Consider the following 12,057-nt stretch of genomic DNA (forward strand, 5'->3'; position numbering starts at 1 on the left):
TTGGAGCACAAAACAATAATCTATACAAAACTACATTTTGCTCTGATCAATTCAGTTCAAGTAGTAAAGAGGACATTTCACAAGACTGTTTTAAATCTTTGGTGTCCCCAGAGTACGTATGTGAAGTTTCAGCTTTAACATTAAAGCATGTTAAAATTGCCACTTTGTAGGTCTGAGCAAAAATGTGCCATTTTTGGGTGTGTCCTTTAAAAAAATGCAAATGAGCTGATCTCTGCACTAAATGGCAGTGCCGTGGTTGGATAGTGCAGATTAAGGGGCAGTCTTCTGACATCACACGGGGAGTCAAATTTCAATGACCTATTTTTCACATGCTTGCAGAGAATGGTTTACTAAAGCTAAGTTACCGGGTTGATCTTTCTCTCATTTGCTAGGTTGACACAAGCATTGTGGACCCAATTATAGCACTTAAATATGGAAAAAGTCTGATTTTAATAATATGTCCCCTTTAAAGCCACCGATAGATAAAGTATGTTACTCCACTAGCTAAGAAGAGGAAAACAAGTGTCATTTGTAATTTATTCTGCAAACCATGACATTAAAGAACACTCAGATTAAATTTCTTTGTACCTAGCTGTCACCCTTTCAACATGTACACCTTTGCACCTAAAAAGTTCCTATTAGTGTGTATCATGTGTAGATACTGGTACCAAAGACTGCATATTTTGGTACCACAATTAAATCCAGATAATTTACTCACCACCATTTCATCCAAAATGTTGATGTCTTTCTTTGTTCAGTCGAGAAGAAATTATGTTTTTTGAGGATTTTTCAAATTTTAATGGACTTTAATGGACCCCAACACTTAACAATTTTAATGAAGTTTAAAATTGCAGTTTCAAAGGACTCTCAACGATCTCAAACGAGGCATAGGGGTCTTATCTAATAAAAATTGTCATTTTTGGCAAGAAAAATAAAAAATATGCACTTATAAACCACAACTTCTTGTCTTCCTCTGGTCCTGTGACGCGCCAGCGCGACCTCACGTAATTGCGTAATGACGTCGAAAGGTCACGTGTTACATATATGAAATGCACATTCGCGGACCATTTTAAACAATAAACTGACACAAAGACATTAATTAGTATCATTCACATACAACAACGTCGGAATGGTCCTCCTTCTCCACATTTGTAAAAATTGGGGCGTAGTTTTGCACACATCATCCGTGACCTCTTGACGTGATGACGTATTACGTGAGGTCGCACTGACTTTTCACACGAACGGAGGAAGATGAGAAGTTGTGGTTTAAAAGTGCATATTTTTGCCAAAAATGACAATCGTTTCGCTAGATAAGACCCTTATACCTCGTTTGGGATCGTTTAGAGTCCTTCGAAACAGCAATTTTAAACTTCATTAAAATTGTTAAGTGTTGGGTCCATTAAAGTCCATTAAAATGAGAAAAATCCTGGAATGTTTTCCTCAAAAAACATAATTTCTTCTCGACTGAACAAAGTAAGACTTCAACATTTTGGATGACATGGTGGTGAGTAAATTATCTAGATTTTATTTAAGAAAATGGACTAATCCTTTAACAGGAATGGGTACCAGCTGAGAGTGAGGCGATGGGTTGGAGGGGGGATGCTCCAAAACTGTCATCGAACAGCGGTGAGAGATAGCTATATAAAGGGACCATTTCGCATTGATTGGTTGGATAACATGACCATGCACTCTCTGAATTTAGTTAAATAAACTTGATGTAAAATATGTATCATCAGACAGTTAACCTAAAAATGCTGTCAAATATTTTTTTATTTTAGTCAAAAAGTGAAAAGTCAAAAGCAAAATTTGTCTACTGTTACAACCCTATAAGGTCCAACCCTAAAAAATATAAACCTATTTTTCATGATATAACCTCTTTTTTACTTGCAAGTACAGGTTGGGAAAGTAAAATGGGTTTAAAACAGCAGCTTTAAACCCAAAGTAAAATGGGTTTAAAACAGCAGCTGCAATTTCAGGTAACGTCTGCAAAAAAATATAAGGTATAGCCTACACAGTCATTCCTTTATGTCAGTTTCGACTAATAAATGTTGACTAGTCTATTAAAATACAATATTTGTAAACTCTCCAGCTGGAATAGATTTCTAAGATAGCACTGTGGTGACCCTGGCCTTTATGCAGTTATTGGCAGGTTCGATCCAAGAGTATTTTCATGCAGTCATTCACATGGGAACCAGCGAGAGCGTAAAAGAGTCCAACAGACGAAAAGAACGCAAGGCAGAGTCAATCCTTGCTTAAAATGACCGAAGTGTGCCCTCTGCAATGTTGTGCGTGCTCTCCCTCTCTCTCTTATATACTCTAGTTCTCTCTCCTGTTCTCGTTCTATCTCCAGTGCCCTCAAACTTCCCCAAAGAAAGCACAACAGAAAGACTCTCTGCAGCTTTGATGGGGAGGGGGGCCGTTGTGTAAATATTTTTTGCGAAAGAACGCCTTTTGAGCGCCTTAATCATGCGTTGGGTGATCTCTCTTGAGCGGCACGGCGGGTGCTGGCTTTCATACCCACTCCCGGCTGATGATGGGGTCTCTGTACTTCCAGGAATGCTGGGAGCTAGAGTTCACTACGGGGGCGTTAAGTGTGTCAAGAAGAACGGTTCCCCCCATCGCAAGCCCCGGGCCCTCTCCACAAACATTAAAAAGCATAAACAGTCAATACCGAGTGTTACCGTCAGAAAAAAAAGACAGGGTAAGAGATAGGAACATTGGGTTTCTAAAGAGTTACACAACATGGCGAGATCAGAGTGAGGCTTTGGCTCGGCTGCATGGGTTTTTTACTGTGTTTCACACTCTTGGGGAGACAAACCGCTTGTTCTCAGAGTGAATCATTCAAACCAGGGGGTGCCGAGGGTGGGGGAACTGCAAATAGAGGAAGAAGGATCAAGGAAACCCACACCTGGTGCAAAGAAGAGGTCAAAGCATACAAAAAAAAAAGATTCAATAAAGAAACGGTGGGCCGTTCCTTGAAGAGACGTCCGCTTTCCGTTGCACGCAGCAGCTGCTCTGCAGTATTTAAGCACAGATGGCGATAGGCTGTCTATTATTGAACTGACATTGAAAACTGTCTTTCATGATAAGTGAGAACAGTGGTGATGAAAAAACACGTCTGAGGTCTTTCGTCTGTAACGTGAAGAGATGTTTATCTATTGTGTGTTGCGAACAAGCGCTAAGTGAGAGGCTTCACAAACACACGCATTCAAATAATTTCTCAAAACGCTCGACATCTGTCTCATGACTGAGGTGCAAATTTTTACTTTCTTTTAACATAGCTTTGTTTTTTTGCTGATTACTTAATAAAACTTCATGGAGACAAATAGTAAACTATACACTGGCTGTGAAATAGGTCAAATTACATTTATGAAACCATTGTATAGCATCCAGAACATTCCTTAAAATCTGTTTAAGCTCTATCCACACCTTTATTAAAAAATCTGTTGACGGTTAAGCACTTACTGTATAATGTAGCCTATGGGGCAAGCATACACTGAAAGCCCTAATGCTGTTTGTACTCAAAAAGTCAAGCAATCATGACTTGAATTTTGCATTTTGGACCCATAACTTAACTATCCTTGTTCATTTAACTTATTAACTTACATACAAAAACCATCAACTTAAAAATTCAAGTGCAATTAACTTAAAATTATCAGTTCAAAATGCTGTGAGGAATACCCATAAGCCCTTGCGCCTGAAAATTTGGAATTATGTAATTTTGGTCAAAGAATAAATAAAACTGATGGGACATATATTCAATTCTTAATACATTTCTTAGAGTTTTACACTCTTTGTAGCATTATTGAAGTTTTTGTGTTGTAAATTTTATTTTTGTGAAGTCACCATTTAGTGTTTCCTTTGGTATGCATGCACCACATTCAACTTGCTGTATTTCTCTCCACTATAATGAAGATGTGAACAGTCCAGCTTGTTGCACTGTAAAAAAATTGAAACATCTTGGTTTTACAAGTCAATTTAACCTACTATTTTAAGTTTTGACCTGTGACAAGTTGACATAACTTATAAAAACAAGCTGAAATGGTTAGACTTAATTTTTTAAGTTAAAGTGACATAAAAATATATGTTGATTTTATAAAAATGCTGCATCTTTTACAGTGTGTGTGCTTTGTTGGAGAATTAAGTTTGTTTATTGACTGACATAAAGTAAGGCGCTAGGATGGCATAACTGGGGGGTGGGCACTTTAATTTCTTGGGGGGCTCCATACTATTGTGACTGATTTCCTGCTCGTTTTCATTTATTTATTACGGCTATTTATATTATTGCCTGTATTATGCCCATTCGACATTCACTATTAAATCTAACAATCTTAATAAGCATGATAATCATAAATCAACTTTGACCTAATCTCAGGAGAATTATTTGCGCAAATGCAAAACGGCACAGTGGAACACAGGTGGCGTCTCCTTGATTGACATTTCAGCCTGCGATCTCCTGAATACCTTTTATTACACCTTGATGCATAAAGTTAATGAAAATATAAGTTCAGTCTTTATGAACACCAAATTAACTCAATTGTACATCTTGCAAAACTGAACATTTGGTATGTTTTTAGCAATGAAATGGGTGCACTTTAAAATAACAATGTTATTTTGTGTATTTGGTATAATACAATGTGTTCACGTGGTTTACACATTATTTTTCACATACCGTACATTTTTGTAGCTCCAGATTTCACTCTCTTCCTGAAACGCATTGATTTTGTACAAAACTTAGCAATTTGAAAAGCTCTGTGTCCCTGATTGGCCAGCTAATCTGAACGTTGTGATTGGCCTGAATAACTCTGACGTCAGCTGGAAATGTGACGCTCCTTACCATGTTTGAAAGAATCGTCACAATGCAATGCTAACAGGAGTTAATCTACAGGCCAAGTCCAAAGCGGGAGGAATTATGATAAGGTTGGTCTTTACTACATCACCAATCCCAGGAAGTAAACTGTTGCTTACAATCCATGTTTGTTGTTGTCCAAGAAAAGAGATTTACGTTAAACAATAAAACTCATGTCATTGTTTACTTTTTGCATATGATTAACATGTACTAACACACACAAAAGGAAAAGTAAAATCATGAATCGGACCATAGGTGCCCTTTAAATGCATGTCAAACCAACATATATCTTATGTTAATTTAACTTATCAAATTAAGTTAAACAATTTCAACTTGTTTTAAAAGTTATGTAAACTTATCAAGTCAAAACTTAAAATTGAATTGACTTGCAAACCAAGTTGTTTAACTTCTTTCTTCAAGGGGACCTTGTGCCAGTTTTGGTGGGCCATACACGCTCCCCAGAGCCTCGTTCCGAGTAGGTGTAGATCTTTTCTTCTGCCAGCATTTTTTAAATAAAAACACCTATTGCATTTGATAACGGCTTGACATCCGACAGTGTGTTCAGACCAATCAAAAAGAAAAAAATTCCCAAGCCGGCTAGGAAAGCAGCATTGGGGAAAAATAGTCCTGTCACTCCTCAGAAGCTTATCAAAGAAGCCTTAGCCAGAGCGATAAACATCTGATAGCGCAGCCGCCGCCCATTTTTATTTATTTATTTATTTTAGTAAACCAGCCTGTTGAGACATCACAGCTAACATCAGAGCTCAGCCGTGGTGGGATGAAGTGCCCCTCTATGCTCGAAAAAGTACCAGGTTGTTTTTGTCTCCGAGATGGTGGGAAGCAACTTTCTGTCACTCGCCACAGAGCCCCACTTTCAGGAAAACAGGGCAAACGGTTCCTGGCCATCACCATGCACACTTGTGCTAAAGTACATCATGAATAAGATCATGCATGTAATTTCCTCCAGTGAGGTTAATCTTAAAAGAAGCAACAAAGCCTTTTCTTTCAATTGTTTCATAATTTATAGCAGCCAAATTCAAACAAAATTTAACACATTGCCATTCATCTAAGGCTACATGTATTTGAGCACAGTTAACTCCAAAGTGATAAATTATACACCACACTAGAGGATTATATGAATGAGCATGTTTAGTGATTCTGTTTGACAATAAAAGGAAAGTATCTAAATCCCAGAGAGATACTAGCTTTCCTTTTCTTTTCTTTTTTCTTTTACATTCAGGCTTACTGTATGTACAGCTAATAATGTGATGCCATTACAAAATGAATAGGCCTAGTTAGAGTCATGAGTGCTGTTTGGAGCTATTATACACAATGTACAAACTTCAAGTTTGGTGAACTTAAATATATACGTTTTTGGGAGATCCATTACTTAATTGAATTGAGGGAACGAGTTTACTCAATTTAAATGAGTTCAGTCAACTTATTAGGTTTTTCAATGTAAATTATGACTTATAAAATCATTAGTATAATTTGTACTTTATGAAAGTTCAGTGACATATAAAAAGGTATATGTGTTTTGTGTCAGAATCATTACTGCACTTTACTGAAGTTTCTCTCGGTTTTAGCAAATGGAATAATTTTTGATGACAAATCTTATTGACATATATTTTGAGAAAATGCTTTTAAATTTTTCAAAAACTCAACAATATACAGTGGGGAAATTTACTACCCTTTCGGGTTCGTGGCCAAAAAAGTCACTAAATTAAATGGCTGTAAAAATCAGCTTAATTTTTTTTCAAATTTTTTTGCATAAATTTGTCAATGAACCTCAGTAGTGATCAAAACTACCAAATGTTTACAAAATTGCATGATTTTAACTCTTCAATTGCCAAGTTCTTAAGTGATGTCACTGATTTGAGAAAAAAACACAAAATGATAGATTTTCAATATAAAAAATAGATTTTTTTACCCTGGGCATGTCAAAGATTAGTAAAAACATTGGCTTTTTTTGTGCAGCATCAGATTTTTTTTCTCTAGATGTTTGATTTTTTGCACCATTGACTTCAAATATAACGTCACTTTTTGATTGCAAAGCCATTACAACTTATTATTTTGTATTTTTGATTGTTGGTGGATTTTCCTTTTGCTAAGAGGTAAGATTTGTCATTTTTACTGTTGATCACCATGTGGCACCATTAACTCTTTAGCAGGCCTGTGCAAAAAAACAGAGCTTCATTTCTGGCTTGTACATTGAGTTGTATGGATGTAGGGTTAGTATTTAGGAGCACCTCCCTCGTGCACCAGTTGCTGCTGCACTGGTGTGAGAGATTCCCTCCAGACACAAATCCACAGACACCAGCAGGCAACAGTAGCTCAGAAATGAAGAGAATAACATGCAAGTGGTGCACAGAACAAAAAAAGAACAGTCAGCACTGGCAGAGAGCATCAAGTGATATGTTGCAAGTCCTGCCGGAAAGACTGAACACACACACACACACACTTGCACACATACACACTAAAGGTTAGTTTGTTTGATTGTTTCGTTTTCCATCCATCCTCAACTTTTGCTTCATTATTCAGTGTATTTGAAGTTGTTTTTGCATTTTTGGTTCATAATAAATGATTTTTATAAATCTGATGCAGAGAAGTTTTTTACAGATTTTTTTCCACGCACACATAAACAAACAAAGACATGCACGCACACGCACACACACAAAATAATATGCTGTTATACTAAATATAATGTACAAGCCAGAAATTTTGCTCTGTTTTTACACAGGCCTACTAAATTGTTAATGGTACCTCTTAGCAAAAGGAAAAACCACCTACAATCAAGAATGCATGATTATATAATGTCATAGCTTTGCAATAAAAAAATGTTGTTATAATCGAAGTCAATGGGGCAAAAAAGTAAGGAGAAAAAAATTAAATCTGAAGCTGCACAAAAACTAAAAATGCATCAACACCAATGTTTTACTAATCTTTGACATTCCCAAGACTGTGAAAAAGGTTTTAAAGTCCACAATCACTGTTTATATTGAAAATCTGTGATTTAGTTTTTTTCCAAATCAGTGACATCAGTTAAGAACTTAGCAATTAAAAAGTTAAAATCATGGATTTTTTGTAAACATTTGGTACTTTTGATCAGTACTGAGGCCACAAACAACCCGAAAAGGGTAGTAAAATTTAACAACCAACAAGGGTTAAAAAATACTAAATTTGGTAACACCTAAAAATGTCAGTTTATTCAACTTTAAATTTCACATTAGTTTCATTTTAGGTGAACATTTTAAGTTGAATCAACATAAATTTTTTTAGGTGTTGGCAATTAAAGTAACTTTTAAAGTTGAACCAACCTTTCACATTTTACAGTGCAGGGGTTGTTTATTGAATATGTCAAGAGTCATCTTGGAAAGCAGCCTGTGCTAAAGTGATCAATTTTTATAGGTTTAATAAAGTCTAACTCATTAACCCTAGCTAACCCTGCATGGAGTCACTGATATAATTGGGCCAAACTAACAGTACTTTTTTTTTAGGGGCACTTTAAATCTGTGATTTATTCCAAAATGTTTTTTCCGGTTAGCATAATAAATTTGACCTCCCAAACTCATCCATAAATGAATTTGGAAAGACAATTTTAAAGTTGTTATTAATATAAAATGTTAAATGATGCTTTCCCATGTGTGAGATGTTCTGAGTACAGTTGGAAACTTCATGCCCTCTTTTGTCTCTTCTCAAACGTTGTGGCTAGTGTGTATACATGCACAGAGATGATCTGGCTTGCGGCAGTCCTGTCAAAAATCTGACACTCCAAAGAGTGTCCTGCTCAGGGTTTACACTAGAGGAGCTTCACGTCTTCATCTCGCCGGACTGGGAGATGATCTGTAAATACACCACATCTGTGATTCTTTCAGATTGCTTAGAAGGATCATCTAGGGCACAGCACACAACTGCTTATGTAAGCGAATAATATACAGTATTGGATCAGTATCGGTGTTTGTATTTGTTCCGGGCGCAGTTGAGGTTCAAAGACTTGGTAGGTGATGCTACGGATACCGTCCCATCAAGAATCAAATAATGCCAGCACAGCAAGATCTAGAATATATGACACATAGTTTTGAACATCACAAGGCAGCCATATTGCTACCTCTGTCCCAATACATCAGAATCACACTATGTCCCTTTACTTTCTAGTAGAAACAATATATCGTACGCATGCTTTTTGGTTATTCATATTGCAATAAAATCACAAAGCACTCATATTTCTGCTCTCACCACCTACGTTTTCTGCATCTACCGCTGTCGCTCTGAACTGGATCTCGATTTTAGAACAAAAGAAAATATCAAGTCCATTTCCGTATATGAAAAAGCTCAGCGTTAAGTTTAATTTAATTGAATCTCTATTGAAAAGTGTAAGTGGGGGGTTGTGTTTTATTTATGTCTGTTTTTTCCTCTTCTTCTGCTTGCTTTGTAGCTTCTCTGCGCTGTCTCTGACAAAAGACACCAGCCTGCCAAGCAGGGCTGCTCTGGGAAGAACCTGTCAATCACGTCTGACGGCACCCTGACAACATGTACGTTAAAAATTAAACTAGCTCTCAAAGCCGGCGCGTGACAGCCGAGCCTTTGAAAGTGGCTGCAGTGCTCGGCGACAGAAAGGGAAGAACGAGAGAAAAACATACTAAGAAAACAACAGTGCGATGGGAGGGAATAGAGAAAGAGCAAGAATAAGAGAATAACAAAAGTTAAAAGCAAAAAGAATGAGAACCGGGGTATTGATGGTGGGAATTGGTGTTATTTCCCTGCCTTTATTAATTTGGTGATCTCCTCTGAGGACCTGCAGGCATTTCAGGGGATGCTGCTTTAAGTCACTCTCGAATCTTCGGGCGTCTCGCAAACATTCAAACAATCTCTTAAGTTCAAACCTGCTGAGAATCGGCTTCTGCTTACACAGGCAGTCGTGACCCAGACTAGTGTGGTCTATCAAATGATCTGCAGGAAATCCAGCTCTAAATCAAGCTTAAGCATATGCATTTATCAGGATCTGGGACCTGATGGAACGGATGTGATGTGATTCTATGCAAACACCTGTGACATCAAAAAAATCTGTGGACAAAAGCTATTAATAAAGAATTCAATGAAAAACTCACATTTTATTTGGAAAAGCATTCTAACTATACTAAATTTACTTTATTTGCGGTATGTAGTATATATTGTAATACATTGTAAAAATATTTGTCGAGTAAGTGTTTCATGCTGCCTTATAATAATAAATATTAGTTAAAGTCGCTATGAAACGGAAGTGGCGATTGCCTTATTTTCCCCGTGGTGATGTATATCCGAGTAAAATAGCATATGAAATTAAATAAGGCAGGGCTGGATTTAAATTTGTCCATCAAGATCTGATTGGATCGTTTGAAGTTGGGTCCTGTTGTTAATTGCTAATCGCTGCGATCTTCTCTGGGACCGAGCCCACCTGCCATACCATATGACCGGAAGTAAAGAGAGATCGTTTTATGGAGGGGAGGAGATTTGCGTTTTTGATTAAAGATTATGAAGGCACATGAATTTTACAAAAATAATGAAGATCACAGATAAGTCATTTGTAAAAAAATATCACAATATTACAAAACTTTAGCGACTTTAACTTAGAATGTTGAGCCAAGTAATATTTTTTAGTTGAATTAACTCCAATTTTTAAGGCAATGTATGGATGAGCTTGTACATTTTTCAAAGTTTGAAATGTACAACAGAGAAATGTATCCCACAATGCACTGCAACTCGTATTTCAAGTGTTAAAAATAAGCAGGTAGCAATATCTGTAATCATTTATACACTGTAAAAAAAATCCGTAGAAATTGCAGCTGAGTTGCCGGTAACTTACCGTAGATTTAAATTTATGTTATTTACTGGCAACATTTTGTTCAAAGTTAAATGAACATTTAACATTTACAAGTCTTTGTCTTTACAGAGTAAAACTAAAAAAACAGCATCAAGCAAAACATTTTGGGAAACAAAATCTGAAGCAAAAAGCAGAAAAAGGTTGATGATGATTTCTGGTTCCCAGAATGCTTTGCATGAGGCTGTTATTGTATAGTTTTATTCTGTAAAGATAAAGACTTGTTAATATTTAAAATTTATTTAACTTTGAACAAACTCTTGTCAGTAAATAACATACATTTAAATCTACTGTAAATTACCGGCAACCCAGCTGCAATAACATTGTAATTTCTATGGATTTTTTTTACAGTGTATGTATTTTCTTTTCCCATTTCTTTGGGTTTTGTTCAAGATTTCTAATGTTAACCTTTTTGCCATTTAAAATAATCAAAATAATAAAGTTAACATTTACATCCCAAATTTTCCGCATTATTATTTATTGAGTAACTGATAACATTACTGTATTAATTTATCTAGTAATTGATAACATTAATTATGTGAAAGGTTTATCATTGCAATGTGTTTAGTTTCCAAAACCACGTAAAAAATACTGTAGTTCATACTATGGTTTTCTGTAGTAGTAACTACAGTATAATCCATTGACAAACTGTAGTAAATATTCATCAAACCACTATAGCTTTCAGTTTGCTATAGTAAATAATTGTATTAGTTTAATACAGTAATTTTTCATGTGCATGCATTAAAAAAGGCACAGTAAATTGTGCAACTCAATATGTAACTCTATAAATAGTCAAGTTTTATTTTATTGTGACAAAGCATCAGAATTAAAATCATATTTTACTGATAAGACTTTATGTCTCCAACAGCATTAGAGGTAATTCCAGTGATTAACTTTTTTACTATCTATTTGTAGATATATGCACGTCTTAAAAAATATGTCTGATTATTAAAACTGCTATGAATAATAAATGAACATGCAATTTTGGATGCAGTTTAATATCCACATATTATCCCTACTTTACAACACAGCAGAATGTTGAAACACCAAAACCAAAAGCTTTAATATATGTGAATGTGAAATAATGTTTGTCCGAGAGAGTGTTAATTGTGCGATTCCTTACAGCAGCTGTTTAAAATGACCTGCGTCTCAGTCTGAGCCCAGCACAGCACCTGCAGCAGCTGATAGGATTTAGAGCACAAACATAACACAGCCAGTAAATACATATCTGTCAAAACACTTCTTCTAGGAATGAGAGAGAGAGAGAGAGAGAGAGAGAGAGAGAGAGAGAGAGAGAGAGATTTAAAGCTATACTGCACTCTAGTGGTGTTAAAATACACAATTGAGACAG

Source organism: Paramisgurnus dabryanus, chromosome 1 (genome assembly GCF_030506205.2).
Source record: "Paramisgurnus dabryanus chromosome 1, PD_genome_1.1, whole genome shotgun sequence".
Taxonomy (NCBI): domain Eukaryota; kingdom Metazoa; phylum Chordata; class Actinopteri; order Cypriniformes; family Cobitidae; genus Paramisgurnus; species Paramisgurnus dabryanus.